Source organism: Pelophylax lessonae, assembly GCF_965119305.1.
Source record: "Pelophylax lessonae genome assembly, chromosome: 1".
NCBI lineage: Eukaryota > Metazoa > Chordata > Amphibia > Anura > Ranidae > Pelophylax > Pelophylax lessonae.
The window spans coordinates 360,313,936-360,330,922 of NC_138768.1; the positions used below are offsets into that span (position 1 = coordinate 360,313,936).

General features: G+C 47.4%; 1 protein-coding gene across 1 annotated transcript in view; it reads right to left on the reverse strand.

Moving 5' to 3' along the window:
* Positions 1-16,987, reverse strand: part of VPS13A (vacuolar protein sorting 13 homolog A) — a 427,491-nt gene that overhangs the window by 120,900 nt on the left and 289,604 nt on the right. The gene's annotated exons all lie outside the window — the stretch shown is intronic.

Sequence of the window (16,987 nt, forward strand, 5' to 3'; positions counted from 1 at the left end):
CCCCTATAGCCTTATCACACTTGTGAGTCCTCAGTTATGTAGCAATGCAGAGTTAACAAGGGGAGTTTAGGGAGTATGGCCCGTGTCTTGTCCTCTGTGTGGAATTTAAAAGAAAGTCAAAATTCCTCTTATGTTTATTATACAGTACATGACACCGACAACTTATAGATTTACCAAGTGATGCCCCAAAGCAATGAATACAAGGGTGGGCAACAACTAGGCTATGGACTGTACCTACAGGCCAAAAAACAACAAGGGTAAAAAATCACAGGTTCAGAGTGCCACTGCAAGAAGCCTGCAGCTGAAAGCTGCATCAGCAGAAGAGTGAACATGCACATGGTAAAATGCTGAAAAAGTGTGAACAGAACACCAGGTGGTAGCTTCACAAAGTTGGGCAACAGAAGTTTGGTGCCTAGAGGACAAGGATGTTCCAACAGATCTGGCTTGGTGTGCACATACAAGTGCAGGAAGAGGTGTTTACTAAGCTCTAGAGATCAAATTCTTTATGCTTGTAGCAATTGTGGATTTTGGTGGGGTGTCCCCTTGGAGGACCAAAGGAAAGGATAAACCGGGAATGTTTGTCTAATAGAAGCAGTAGCTTTTAGGTACACTCTAATAGCCCTGACAATGTCCAGTCTATGCAGAGAGGCTTCCTTTGGATGATTAGGAGCAGAGCACAAGGATGGAAGACCAATGTCCTCATTGAGATGAAGCAGGCCTAATACCACCTTGTCGTTGTGAAGTATGGGGAAAGTCTCTTTACTGGAAAGAGTTGCTACTTCTGAGATACATTTAACAGACATGATGGCCATCTGAAAGGATACTTTGCTGGTAAGCAACTCCAAGGGTGTATCCCTGATGGTTTCAATTGATGGTTATTGCAAGGGATAAAGAATCAAATTAAGGCCCCAAAGGAACACGGGGGGTGGGGGGTGGGAAATGTCTCAATACCGGAGCAGACAGAATGTGTAGGAGCTGTGCATGGCAACCAATCAGTTTCTATCTTCAGCTTGTTCATTTAAGCATTGGAAATGAATGCTAGAAGCTGATTGCTTGCCATTCCCTTCTGTTCCACATTCTGCCTACACTGGTCTTAGTAAATTTCCCTTCTTGAATAAAGGTTTTCATGAGAAAATGTGAAGCTAGAGGCTTTATGAAAAAGATGGATGAGGCTGACACTTGCCCTTTTAGGGTACTAAGAACTAGATTCTGGTCAAGACCTATGTGTATGAAGGAGTAAGAACTTGGATGGAATAAGGTTTCCAGGTACAATTAAAAATTTCCTGTATATGGCTCTTCTTGCCCTCAGCAAAGAAAAAATGACAGACTCAGAGGTCCATCTATCCTTAAAGACCTGGGTCTCAACAACAATGCAGTATAAACCAAAGACTGTAAGGCAGGGTGGAATAGAGGGCCTTGAGATAGCAGATCCAGTCTGTTGGAAGAAAAGTCAGAGGTTTTCTTCAAGAGGTTTGCGTACCTGGTTTGTCTGCATCAGTTTGGTGCCAGAAGAATCACTTTCTTCCTCTCTTGATCTACTTTGTGGAGCAGTGGGGGTAGAAAGCGCTGTGAAGGAAAGGCATATACTAGCCTGAACGGAGACCAAGGAATAATTTGAGCATCCAAGGCCAGATCTAGAGGATCCCTGGTTCTGGATTTAAACAGAAGTAGCTTTTTCTGGCATCTGAAGGCCAGGATGCCCACATTCAGTGTCCTTCATGTTTGACATATTAGATTGAACACACCTGGATGAAGAGACCAGTCCTCTTGATCCAGGTGGTGACACTTGCCAATTGTGCACGCCTGGGATCCAAATTGCAGAAATTACTGGAAAGTGAGTTTTCCATCCATGAGAGAATCTAGTTTGTTTCCTGAAAGGTAACCAAGTTCTTGTGCCCCTTAATAGGGGCACAAGTGACATACTGTATGCCACTATGGTAGCATTGTCTGATATGGATGTCCCTTTAGAAGGGGGTCCAGTGCTGCCAGGATAGCCTGTTTGGCCCCCTTCCATTGACCATGTTTCTTGCATTGTCAGGGATTCGAAGACCCTCTCCAGCCTAAAAAACTTGTGTCAGACTTGTGGGTCAGACTTGTGGGGTGGAAGGATTTTCCCACTGTCAGAGTTCTAGAAGTGATCCATCAAAATTGTGAAAATTATCGTAACTCAAAAGAAAAATAAAAAAAGAAATGCTAATTTGAGGCTGCAACCACTACTTAATGCTTTCACTGCATACAATATCAAAACTTCAATCAACAACAGTGCTGCGCCACAAACAATGTTTCAAGATAAATCTGCCAGTGGGTATAAACACACAACAAAAGCATGTATATAAGTGATCATACAAATAATAAAGTGTACACTGTAAAAATGCATATATCTACACATGCAAAATCATTTCATTAGTGACAGGTAATTTCAGGTTTATTTATTTTTTTTGTGACTCAGTGACTTCAACACTACTAAAAGGATGTGTGAGCCCGTGAGGTATGAATCATTGGATGTGGGTGCTCCGGTTTTAATAGATGGATTTTTAATAGGATATCATTTTTTAGTGTCCCCAATACTTTCAGGGCTGCGATGTGTCTCTTCCTGTGTGCACTGCTTCCGGGAGTGTGTGAGAGCTCATTTGTGGAGTTATAGATGCAGGTGTGCACACAGGGATTGACAGCTACTGTGGTCTATTTAAATATCAGAATGACAAGGCTAACTCCACCCCTACTGAAGAAGTCGTGTGACAACGCGTATGGGGAGGAGCCTTACATCTGATGTACTTTAAGGTCACTCAAGTTAAAGATTTCCTGTCTATCCAGCCCGCACAGCTTCATGTGCTTTTTATGTAAGTGCGATATTGTGTTCTTTTGGTAATAAACTTTTAAAACAGAGAGCAATACATCCTGTCCTTTATCTTTCCCGCATCTATACTGAGGATAAAGATAGAGTGAGAAGATTGTTTGTCCTTGACTGCCTTCAGTCCACTGATCTCAGGATTGAATTTGTCCCCTGAGGGAAACTGCTGGTTCTGACCCGCTGGTAACACAGGGGTCAGAGCGGGAGGTGAGCGGCCATCTTTTTTCAGTGGAGGAAAGTACAAGCACTTTATTTTGAACCAGTTCATCATCACCAGTACTTTGTTATTGCACATTTCAAACACACTTTTTTTTATTTCGCACAATATGGACTTTTTGATTTTGCACGTGTAGATATATGAATTTTTACAGTGCACACTATTTATTCATAATTTGTATGATCACTTATTATATACATGCCTTTGTTGAGTGTTTATACCCACTGGTAGATTTTTTTGTTTAATATGTTTTTATTGAGAATAAAAAATATGTCATAAGGTACATAACATACAAGCATGGCAAAACGGTATACAAGCATGAAATGGTTTGAAAGGTAGAAAAAATCCAAGAATACCATAGTAGAGTACAACATGTACCCATCAGCATTCGCGGAGATAACTCACTTAAAAATCACATCAACCATCTTGAAGGACATGTAGGTAAAGAAAAGAGAACAGAGGAAAAGAGGAAGTAAAGAAGACTGAAGGAAAAGAGGGAGAGAGGGGGGGGGGGGGGGGGCGACCGGCTCGTAGGACCATTGACATTACACGTGAAACAAAAGGGAATATGTAACCGTCACCTAGTGATGATTATGTGACCAACTCAGCATAAGTGGATGAGTACTTAAAGGCTAGCCAGCAGGCCCATATCTTATGCGCTCTATCAGATTGGTTTCTGTATTCCAACGTCATGTCTTCCATATGATAAATATGGTCGACCAATTGAAGCCATTGCGAAACCGTGGGTATAGTCGCGGTTTTCCAGAGTCTGGGGATCAGTGCTTTCGCAGCGTTTAAGAGATGAGGAGTAATAGAGTTCCGGTATAGGCGTGCTGGCGACCTCGTGCAATGAAACAGTACGACCTATGGGTTCCTCTCGACCGGGGAGCCCTGGATCTGCTCAATCATACCCACTGGTAGATTAATGTTGAAACATTGTTTGAGGCGCAGCACTGTTGTTGATTGGAGAAACAGGGAAAGAGCCTGCTTTTTCCATGCTAATATTTTTAGTAGGAGATTTCTTGAATGGAATTTGAGAAGGGGTTCTGCCTTGAAGGAGGCTACCATAAGGCCCAGAACTCCCCTGTCTGCCAAGTTTAAGAGAGCTTTTGAAAATGTCTCAAAGTTTCTGTTCACATAATTTTAAAAGATGGAACAGCTTCAGTGGGTACAATAAGATGTTTGTTTAGGACAGATAGAGCAGGGTCAACACAGGAACAGCCCACTTTTTTTGTAAACTTTTTCAACTGAATAAAAGTTCAAAAAAGATCTTTGTTCAGTGAAAATGTATTCAGGAATGACCTAGTCATCATAGACTGCACATTCTATCATTTGATGACCAGGTAATGTTTTGCAAGGTCTAGTAGGTACCTTTTTGTCCAAAGGGGCAAAGCGAGATGGAGACGAGTCCACCAATATAATGCCAAAGCCGGCCATAGACAGAGTGAATTTCTTTCCTGCAACCATGGGTCTGTCAGTGTTGATGAGGGAATCCCTTCCACATAGCTATTGTGTTCTCCCTGTGGGGGAGTTGTTCCAGCTGGGGGAACACACAGTGATTATTGTTAGTGGCTATAGCCGCTGGCAATTATCGCATAAAAAAAATCAAACAGGCTTGTTGTACCCAAGTTGATTGATTGATCAACTTGGGTACAATTAGCCTGCTCATACATGGTTCGAATTGCGGCCTGTTCAGTTGGGACCAGCCGAGATTTGAACCAACTTAAGGCTTTTGCAAACAGAGACCATGAGCTTTTCAATACTAGCAAGCATTTTACAGGAAGCTCCCTCTTCAACACAGCGACAGTGTGGGAGAGAGAAATCTTCTGCAACTTCCTCCAATGCTGCCTCAGCTAGCATCCTCTAGGATGGAATATCAGGGTCCAACTTCAGTTGAGAAATGGGAGAAGAAGAGGTGAGCTGTTTTTGAGACCTGGACAAAGATGGCTGAATTAAGACTAGAATATGTCTGCGAAGTTGTGGGTTGGGGGTGTGTTCCCAAAAGCCAGTCAGTGTCCAACCAATCATCTGAAGGTACAAAAGGTATACTCTATGGTGTATGAATAAGTTGTCTGTATCCTATACTGTACTCTAAGATATGTAATTTAAAGGCAAGACAATTTTTTTCTCTTTTTTATGGATGTTGACCCAAGGCCAGAGAAGCAGGACACTCAGTAAGACGCTTCAAAAAACATAGCACTCTAATGCTTCCTCCACACTTTAGTTGTGGGTCAAGAACGAATAGACTTCATTTCTGACAAAATGAATTGGGCGTAAACAGTCATAACTATAATTTCATAAATAGAATGACATGACAAATATAAAAATCAAATGCATCCCCACTGTTAAAAAAATATGAAAATTTAAAAAGAAACACATTAGTGAATATTCTATAAGCAATTGTGTATAGACTTATCTCATTGTTTATCAATAGGCAATATTCTAAGTGAAAATGAAATATGAATTGCAAAGTACTGGCTTGCCAGTGTCCAATCATCTGAAGGTGGTGTATAGAGATAGGTTTCCCGTGTCCTGTACTTTACGATTAGGATACCGTATATACTCGAGTATAAGCCGACCCGAATATAAGCCGAAGCACCTAATTTTACCACAAAAAAGTGGGAAATCTTATTGACTCGAGTATAAGCCTAAGGTGGGAAATGCCGCAGCTACTGGACCCAACTGGACCACCACAAGACACAAAACAGGGGCTGCGGGTATGGTACAGAAGATGCAGGGCTATGGGCATGGCACAGGAGATGGTACAGGCATGGCACAGGAGATTGTACAGGCATGGCACAGGAGATGGTACAGGCATGGCACAGGAGATGGTACAGGCATGGCAAAGGAGTTTGTACAGGCACGGGACAGGAGGTGCAGTGCTGCGGGCATGGTACAGGAGTATGTCCTGTACCATGCCCGTTAACACTGCATGAGGAAATGCAGGGGCTGTGGAGGAGTCTCAATTACCTGACGGTGAGGCGCCTTACATTTAAAAATGGCGCCAACCAGCGCCAACACGTCCCTGTGCATGCGCCACAGATGCTCGAGAAAGCCCGTATACGTTCGGCTATTCCTGGGCAGACGGTGCATGCGCAGTGACGTGTTGGCACCATGTTTAAAAGGTAAGTGAGACCGTGACTCGAAAATAATCGGATTTTTGTAAGATCTTACCATAAAATCCTTTTCTCTTAGCTCATTGACAGACGTAGTCTTCTTGATTCACAAGAACTGGGTTATGTTGTCTCCGCAGGAGTAGGACTAGGCAGAAAGAAAAAACGTTCTGGCTCCACCCTAGGGGCAGTCCCAGAGGGTATATCCTCCCTCTCTCTGCTACAAGGCATCAGTTCTGTCACAAAGCAGCAACAGAGAATTTAACCCAACCCAACTCAATGATAGAGGGGCGGGTACTACGTCTGTCAATGAGCTAAGAGAAAAGGATTTTACGGTAAGATCTTACAAAAATCCGATTTTCTCTGTCGCTCATTGACAGATGTAGTCTTCTTGATTCACAAGAACTGGGACATCCAGAAGCAGTGCCACAAATGAGGGGTGGGATTGACAGAAATCAAAATCCAATCTAGAAGGCCCAACCGGTGCCAAACTAGAAGTTTTAAAGGCTCATTATAAACAAAGAATGAGACTCAAATAAAAATTCCAATGGAAAAAAACCCTTGAGGTAGACCACTGGTCTCCTCAAATGGCGGCCTGCAAAACCTTGCGGCCAAACGAGGCATCAGACGATGCCATTACATCAACTTTATAATGTTTTGTAAAGGTATGCACCGACGACCAGGTAGCCACCTTGCACACCTGGACCACTGACGCCTGATGGCGAAAGGCCCATGACGCACTAAGTGCCCGAGTGGAGTGCGCCTTAACAGGGAACGGGGGCTCCCGACCCTTAATAGAATAAGCCTGTACCACCGCCTGTCTGATCCATTTGGAAATAGTCGCGGCAGATGCAGGCAACCCCTTTTTGGGTCCATCCGGGATCACAAAAAGTGAATCCGTCTTGCGAAAGGAGTCTGTCGTTTTCAAGTGTACCCTGATCGCCCGGACCACATCCAAGGAGTGTAAAGCAAACTCCCGAGGATGACTGGGCTTAGGACACAGGGAAGGTAATACAATTTCTTCATTCAGATGAAATTCTGAAACCACTTTTGGTAGGAAGGATGGATTCGGACGAAGAACCACCTTATCTCTATGAACCACCAGATATGGGGAACGACAAGATAATGCGGCCAGTTCTGACACCCTGCGTGCAGAAGTGATAGCCACCAAGAAGGCCACCTTCTGGGACAACGTAGGTAGAGGAATCTCCCTAATATCTTCAAAGGGAGGTTTCTGAAGAACCGACAATACTAAATTAAGATCCCAGGGTGGTAACGGCGCGCGCACTGGCGGAGCCAGATGTCGCACCCCCTGGATGAAATTCCGCACCAAGGAATGAGTAGCCAAAGGCTTCTGAAAGAAGATAGCTAATGCTGAGACCTGACCCTTGATAGTACTCAAGGCCAGTTTCTGCTCAACCCCTTGTTGCAGAAAAGCTAATATTCGACTAACCGAATAAGATCGTGGACGGAACCCCAGAGGTTCACACCATGCAATGTAGGACTTCCATGTGCGATGATAAATCTTTCTGGAAGTCGCTTTCCTTGCTTTAACTAAAGTAGGAATAACTGAAGCTGACAATCCCTTGTCCTTCAGCACCTGGGTTTCAATAGCCAGGCCGTTAAAGCCAGCGATCGTAAAGCAGGATGGAAGATCGGTCCCTGAGACAGTAGGTCCTCCCTGAGAGGAAGTCTCCACGGGACGTCCGCCACCAGTCTGACCAAGTCGGCGTACCACGCTCGGCGAGGCCAGTCCGGAGCTACCAGGATTACTGGAATTCCTTCCTCCTCTATCCTGCGAAGAAGTCTTGGCAGTAACCCAAGAGGAGGGAAGGCATACATTAGCTGGTATTGCCCCCACGGGGCGATCAGTGCGTCTGCGGTCTCTGCTAGAGGATCGCGGCCACGAATCTCTGTACTTTCCTGTTGAATCGTGATGCCAACAGATCCACATCCGGGGTGCCCCAACGTAGGCACAACTGGTGGAAAACTTCTGGATGGAGGGACCATTCCCCCTGATCCAGAGTCTGACGGCTGAGATAATCTGCCTGCCAATTTTCCACCCCCGGAAAGAACACCGCAGAGATCGCTGGAACAAAACGTTCCGCCCAGCGAAGAATGCAAGCCACTTCCTTGGCCGCTCGGACACTCTTGGTGTCCCCCTGGTGATTGACATAAGCCACGGCCGTGGCGCTGTCCGACTGGATCCGAACCGGGCTGCCCTGGAGCTGCTCGGTCCAGTGAATCAGACAAAGTCTGATCGCTCTCAGTTTCAATACATTTATCGGCAACCTGGATTCTTCCAGGGACCAAAGTCCCTGGACAGATAACTGAACGAGAATTCCTCCCCATCCGGATAGACTGGCATCCGTGGTCACTATTGTCCAATATATTGGCAGAAATGACTTTCCCTGGCTGAGCATCGGAGACCGAAGCCACCAGACCAGAGACTCTCTGGTCTGTTTGCTCAATCTGATCCGATTGTCAAGGGATTCCGGATTCCGATTCCATCTGAGAAGAATCTCTTGCTGAAGAATTCGGGTATGGGACTGGGCAAATGGGACTGCTTCGAAGGAAGCCACCATCAACCCAGGAACCCTCATGCACGTTCGAAGAGAAGACCAGCTGTTGGATAGTAACAACTGGACTGCTGATTGAATCTTCCGGAGTTTCCCTACCGGAAGGAAAACTCTTGTCCTGACTGTGTCTAGAATTAGACCCAGATATTCGAGCCTCTGGGTGGGAACCAGAAATGACTTTTGCTGGTTCACCAGCCACCCGAATTCCTGTAAAGAAATTATAGTAATTTCTATGTTTTGTAGCAGGGTCTGAGGAGACTCTGCATGAAGTAGGAGATCGTCTAGGTAACCAAGAATCGATATGCCTCTTTGGCGCAGTAGTGCCAACATTGGGGCCAACACCTTCGTGAAGACCCGAGGAGCCGTGGCGAGACCGAAAGGTAACGCCACAAACTGATAGTGGTTCTCTTCTACGGAAAAGCGTAGAAACCGCTGATGTCCTGCAAAAAAGGGAATGTGAAGATAGGCGCCCTTGATGTCTATGGACGCTAGGACATCCCCTGGATGCAGGAAGGCTGCTACTGTGCGAATGGATTCCATCTTGAATTTTCTTATGTTGAGAAAGGAATTGAGTGCCCTTAAGTCCAGAATTGGACGCACTTTGCCCTCTTTCCTGGGTATTGTAAATAGGTTTGAATAAAACCCCTGAAAACGTTCTGTCCAAGGAACGTGGACTACCACTCCTTGTTGTAGTAAATCCGTGACTGCTCTCCGTAGATCTTCTAGACGATCCGGGGATATTCGGATATTGGAAGGGAAGAATAGCGCCGGTGGGAGAGATCGAAACTCGATCTTGTACCCTGACCTTATGACTTCGCAAACCCACTTGTCCGGGATTCTGGAAAGCCATGGATCCGGGAACCGGCGAAGACGTCCCCCCACCCCAGTTATGGGTGGGGGCGCACCTTCAGGCTTTGGACGATTTATCTTCAGGTCTGGAGGGGGCGGGCTTTTGCTTGCCCGACCAACGTCCCCTGAAGCCTCCTGAAGGAGCTTTGGAGGACTTAATTTTTTCACCCGCAGGACGAAAAAACTTTTTGTGAGCAGAGAAAGAAGGCCCTCGTCTTTGACGAGGTCCTTTACCTTTAACATTTTGCGGTAAAAAGGTGCTCTTTCCTCCTGTGAGATCCTTAATGATCTCATCTAAGTTGGCTCCAAATAGACGCTCTCCTAAAAAGGGGATATTAGCCAATGCTTTTTTGGAACCTTGGTCGGCTAACCAACCTTTTAGCCATAGTGTACGCCTGAGAACCACTGCTGAAACTGATGCTCGCGCCAATAATGGAGTGGCGTCTAACGCCGCATCACACACAAACTGTAACCCCTGTATCATTTGTTCCAACAAATCTGATACCGCCTGAGGGACTTCTTCTAAGTCCCGGCGCAACCACTTGGTCCATTCAGTTACAGTCTGCGAAACCAGTCCAATAGCAATTATTGGTCTGAAAGCTGATCCAATCAAGGAAAACATGGTGCGAGACATAGCTTCTATCTTGCGATCCACTGGATCTTTAAAAGATGGAGCGTCTTCTCAAAGAATAACCGTGGCTTTATTCAATCTAGCAATTGGTGAATCCACCACAGGTGGTTCTGTCCATTTCTTGATGAGGGTTTCCTCAAACGGATAACGCCTGTTAATGCGTTTAGAAATAGCAGAAGTGCGTTTTGGCAGACTCCATTCTTCTTTGATTGGATTGCCAAAACATTTGGGCAATGGAAAAACCTTCGCTACTTTGATGCGTTTTTTAGTCCCAAAGGGGATCTCAGTTTCAGCTATTTCCGACGGAATACCCTGTAATCTTAAGGTTTCTTGAACAGATTCAATGAGTGCGTTTACCAACGCTTCCTCTCGGGCTATGGCTGATGCCGAAACATCCTCCTCACTGTCTGAAGAGACAGTACCCGAGACACCAATCCCAGATGAAGTACCTGCAACTGCAGAAATAGGCTCAGATTCTGAATCCGAGGTTTCAGATAATAAGGGGTTAGGCGGGGGTCGCTTTCTTGCGCCCTGTCCCTGACAAGCCACTTCCACCCGGGACACAAAAGTTTCCATAATAGCTGACAATGATTCAACCGTCAGTGGGGTGCTGGAGGATCCTGCAGACACCTCGAGGGGATCCGGTGGAGATACATGAGTGGCAGGGTCCATGTTAATTCAGGACACCTCTGCCAGAAAAAACAAAAACTTTTTTTTTTTTTTTTTTAAATAAAAAATACCTCTTTTTTTTTTATGTGTATCCCCCTAGCGCAATAGCGCCCCTCAGAGTACCTGCTTCTCGATCCCCACAGAGAGAGAGAGGGACCCTCAAGGCTCACCACCCGATGCAGAGAAGTTTCCAACCAACTGCAGTCAGCGTCTGTCTTTTACAGACTGGAAAGAGCTGTGTTAGTTTTCCCGGGTAGAAGGACGTGGCTCCGCCCCCTGTGTACGCCTTCCGGCATTCCCAGCTCTCCACGAGGTAGCTGGGCTCATAAAACATGGCCGCCCCCATACAGGAGACAATAGACTCCAAAAACATGGCGGTCGGCGTGACCTGAGGACATTCATGCACCCGGTCTACGGCAAAATGGCGGCGGACTGCCGAAATCGTTTTTCCCAGCACATCCACCTGCATCTCTGCTAAATGGCGGTTTATCGATCTGCAGGAGGTACACTACAATTAAGGTAGGATTATACCTCCTATGTCTGCTGTAATACTACAGTCTGCTGGGTAGAGTGTTAGCTCTCAAACCAAGTCCACTTCCCACCAAACACATGCTGTATTTACAAGGGGGACTTTTAGTGTCAGACAGATACTGACCATGTATGGAGGGGCCCATAATTCATACTGCCTCATAACGAGGAAAAAAGGGAACGTTTACTCACCATACCGAACCGACAGGCACCCTCTCTTCACAATACCCTCTCCACCGGGGTGGGGGGTTGTGGACCACTCCGGACGCCTCGACTCTCTGGTTCCTGGCGTCCAAGCGAGACTTTTAACTCGCAAGGTCAGTCCCTCCAATGGGACTCCGTCGCGGCCGACCCAGCGCGGAGCTCTGGTCTGCACGCGCTCGTAGGCAGAAACCGGGGTGACCACTGGATCTCAACATCCAGCCTGTCGCCCGGCCCCGCATACTTACTTGAATATGTCGCGGCCGACCAAGCGCAATGCAATGGTCTGCGCGCGCTCGTAGGCCGGCTGGGGTGACCACTAGTGTCGCCCAGTCCGGCGTATTTGCTTGAAGATATCACAGGAAAAAACACTGGAGAAAAACTACCTAAAAAAAAATCTTGCCAGGACCAGAGATCCCAGCAAGGAACTTAGGTCCTTACTCCTGACTAGACAGAAAAAAACTGATGCCTTGTAGCAGAGAGAGGGAGGATATACCCTCTGGGACTGCCCCTAGGGTGGAGCCAGAATGTTTTTTCTTTCTGCCTAGTCCTACTCCTGCGGAGACAACATAACCCAGTTCTTGTGAATCAAGAAGACTACGTCTGTCAATGAGCGACAGAGAAAAGGGGGCTTTTCAAGCATAAAAAACATGCTGAAAAAGTCGGCTTATACTCTAGTATATACGGTAATTGGATTTTTGTCTTATCGTAAAATTATTTTTTCTAAAGTTCATTGATGGACGCAGTCTCTGTTGTTCTTAACAGTAGGGTTATACTGCCCCCTACAGGAGTAGGACACTAGGCAGTAAAATTGTTCTGGCTACGCCTATGGGCAGTACCAGGAGGTATACTCCCTCTCTTTGCTATAGGATGTTAATTTTGTAACAAAGCAGTGTCAGAGAAAACAATACCAACCCAACTACAAATAGAGGGGCGGGTACTGCGTCCGTCAATGAACTTCAGAGAAAAGGATTTTACAGTAAGACAATAATCCAATTTTCTCCATCGTTCAAGTAATAGCCACCAAGAAGGCCACCTTCTGGGATAAGGTAAGCAGGGGAATCTCCTGAATATTTTCAAAGGGAGGATTCTGGAGAACGGACAGCATCAAATTAAGATCCCAAGGTGGCAATGGAGGATGCACTGAAGGTGCCAAGTGTCCCGCCCCCTGTATAAAGTTACGCACCAGGGAATGGGTGTCTAGTGGCCTTTGGAAAAAAAATTGCCAAGGCCAAAACCTGACCCTTGATAGTACTCCAGGCCAATTTTTGATCAACTCCCCGTTGAAGGAAGGCCAAGATCCGAGCCACCGAGTAGGAGCGAGGGAAAACCCCAAGAGACTCACACAACGCAATTTTCGACTTCTTACGTAGGATAGATCTTTCTAGAAGTCGCTAATCTCGCTTTCGGGTGGGAATCACTGCAGCAGACAATCCCCTGTCCTTCAGTACCTGGTTTTCAACAGCCAAGCCATCAAAGCCAGCAACTAAAGCAGGATGGAAGATTGGCCCTTGAGACAATAGATCCTCCCTGAGAGGAAGTCTTCAAGGAACGCCTGCGACTAGCCTAACCAGGTCAGCATACCAAGCTTGGCGAGGCCAGTCCGGAGCCACAAGGATAACCGGAATCCCTTCTGCCTCAATCCTGGGAAGACGTTTTGGCAGCAAATTGAGAGGCGGAAAGGCATACATCAGCTGATACTTCTACTGACCCCAATTAGCCACCAGTGCGTCTGTGGTGTCTGCCAGAGGGTCTCGAGAGAAGGCCACAAACTACTGCACTTTCCTGTTGATCCAAGACTACTTCTAGAGTGCCCCAACGAAGGCATAACTGCTGGAACACCTCTGGGTGGAGAGATCATTCCCCTTGATCCAAAGTCTGTCGACTGAGGTAATCCGCCTGCCAATTTTCCACTCCTGGAATGTGAACGGCGGACAGAGCTAGGACAAATCGTTCCGCCCATGGTGATCACTGTCCAATACAGGGGGAGGAAGGATTTTCCTAGTTTGAGTGTCGGGGACCGAAGCCACCATATCAGGGTCCCCTTGGTCACCTGATTCAGCTGGATCTGGGTATCCAGAGAATTTGGATCTTTGTTCCATTTGAGAAGAATGTCCTCCTGGAGGATTCTTGTGTGGAATTGAGCGAAAGGGACCAATCTGAAGGATGACACCATCAGCCCCAGAACTCTCATACAAGTCCGAAGGGACAACCATTTGCTGGGCAGCAATAGCTGAATCGCAGTGTGGAGTTTTTGGAGTTTGTCCGGAGGAAGAAACACCCTAGCTGAGGACGAATCCAAACTCAGGCCCAGATAGTTCAGTCTCATGGAAGGGACCAGGGACGACTTCTGAAGGTTCCACCAGAGTTCTCATGGTGATCTCTAAGTTTGTTACCAATGCCGTGGGAGACTGCATGGAGAAGCAGATCACCCAGGTAACCCAGGAACGATATCCCTCGCTGGCGTAACAACGCCAGAACTGGAGCCAAGACCTTTGTGAAGAGCCGAGCAGCAAAGGCGAGACCAAAAACACCAAAAACTGATAGTGATCCACTACCACGGCAAAACACAGAAACCGTTGATGTCCTGCACATATTGGGATGTGAAGGTAGGCATCTTTGATGTCTATGGAGGCCAGAAAATCCCTCTGATGTAGGGAAGCCACCACCATGCGAATGGATTCCATCTTGAATTTTTGAACTTGCACAAAGCAATTAAGTGCCTTTAGGTCCAGAATTAGATGCACCTTGCCTTCCTTCCTGGGGACTGTAAACAGGTTTCAATAAAAGTCATGAAAATGTTCCAAAGACGGAACTGGAACTATTACTTCTTGTTGCAACAGGTCCTGCACTGCCCCAAAGAGCCTGTAAGCGAACCGTGGACAGTCGCACATTGGAAGGGAAGAACCTTACCGGAGGGATAGATAAAAACTCGATCTTATAACCGGACTGTATGACCTTGTGAACCCACTTGTCTTGTACCTGGGATAACCACAGGTCTGGGAACCGGCAAAGATACACCAGATACGGGTGAGGGTGCACCTTCAGGCTGAAGGGGTCTTATCTGCAGGTCTAGAGAAATCGTTTGTTTGCCAGACCAGGGTCGCTTGGAGCCCCCCGAGGGGGCTTTGAAGGACTTTGATCCCTTATCAATTGACCCTGAGAGATGAAAAAACTTTTTGTGTGCTGAGAAGGAGGGACCCCGTTTACGACGAGGGTCCTTACCCTTGTTAGCCTGTGGGAGAAATGTACTCTTACCCTCTCTGTAAGACCTTTGATAATGTCATCAAGGGTAGCCCCAAACAGGCAAACACCTTAAAAAGGTAGATCAGAAAAGGCCTTCTTTGAGGTCAGACCCGCATTTTAGCCAAAGTATATGCTGGAGGACCACTGCCGAAACCGACAGTCGGGCCAATAGTGGAGCAGCATCCAGCGAGGCATCACAAAGTAATTGCAGCCCCTGAACCAACTGGTCCGCCAGCTCCGCAAAGGCAGGGGGGAGTTGTTCCCCCCTCCAGGTCACCTAGTAGCTTAGCCCATTCAGTCATGCTTTGTGACACAAGGATAATAGTAAACACCGGTCTTAGTGCAGACCCCGCCAGGGAGTACATATTGCGGGCCACAGACTCCGCCTTTCTATCCACCGCATCCTTAAAGAACGGGGAATCCTCCACTGGAATCATGGTAGCTTTATTCAGTCTGGAGATCAGAGGGTCCACCATAGGTGGCACAGTCCATGTTTTAATAAGGGACTCCTCAAAGGGGTAGCTTCTAGCAATCCACTTAGGCACCCCAGGGGGACGCTTCGGGCGGTCCCACTCTTTTTTGACCATGTTGTCAAAATATTCAGGAAAAGGGGAAAACCTTTGCTGCTCTGGATGGCTTGTGAGTGCCAAACGTAACCTGGGCCTCAGTCGCAGCTGCGTCCTCCATTTTTAAGGTCTTGAACACCGATACAACCAGTGGGTCCACCAGCGCCTTTTCTTGCGCTGTGGCGGAGGGAGAGGTGCCATCCTCACTATCAGAGGAGACAGGGCGCGAGGTAGTAGACCCGGCAGGGAGAACCACGTCTGCAGTGGCTGAATCAGATTCAGAATCTGACACATAAGTTGAGGCAGGGGTAGGCGGGGGGCGTTTTCTGGCACTTCGCCTCTTAAATGCCACCTCCACCCAGGACACAAAGGATTCCAGGACCGCCAACAGTTCATCTATGGATGGCTAGGATCCGAAAGGCCCTGCGGCCTCCAAGAGGGGGGTTTGGTCGGAAAACTTGTTCCACATAGTCCATGTCACACCAGGGGAACCCCGCAGAAAAAAATTGGAAAAAAAAAAAAAACAATGTTTAGCGTGGTGGGACATTCCTATAGTGCCCCCAGGTTAGGCACAAGGCACTGAAGACCGCCAGCAGAGAGATAGACCCCCCCCAGACTCCCCACCCGCATCAGAGATGCACCAGGAGGGCCCAGGATGTCTGTACAGCACATGTCTTCAGCAATCTATCAGAAAAAAACCTGACTGTCAGCACTGGGTATGTGGAGGGGCTTCACCGCCAAAAAAAACACCTCTAAGGACTCATAGCCGCCATTGATTTTCAATGGGAATCCACCGCAAAATGGCCGCCAGGCTACACAAACATGGCCGCTGATCTTGTTAGCACATGGGCTAAAAGAAAATGGTGGCCTGCGGAGCCTCCAAGGGGATCCCCCAGCCCCCTGGACGGAATCAATAGGATGGGGGTCCTGGTAGTGACAAGCAAGTCCCCCCCCCGCACGATCGATCCGGTCGCCGGCAGCATGACGCCCGGCCCCAACCCCCGAGGGTAGCTTCAAGAGCCCCATAGCCCCTGAAAGGGGGGGGGGGGGGGGTAACGGACAGGACAAAGGGGAACCGACCATCCTAAGAAAGGGCCTGCGTCTACCCCAAAACACACGAGGGGGAGAGGGGGGAACAATTACTCACCATACCTGGAACAGGTGGGCGCCATCTCTCCTGACAGAACCCCTCTCCACCAAAGTGGGGGAGATGGTGGGCCAATAGGAACGATGCAACGTTGGCCTAGACCCAGTCGTATGCGACCTGACGAGACGTTTAACTTGCAGGGCCAGTCCCCGTCTGCTGGGACTATGTCTTGACCGACCTAGCGCGGAGCTGGGGTCTGCGCACGCTCGCTGGCCAGGCGGGGTGACCACTGGATCTATATATCCAGCCCGTCGCCCAGTCCGGCTAAGTTGATTGTAGATCTCACATGAAAAAATCCGGATAAAAAAAAACCTAACTAGAAAAAAACGTTTTTGCCAGGACCAGAGATCCCAGCAAGGAACTAGGTCCTTACTCCTGACTAGGCAGAAA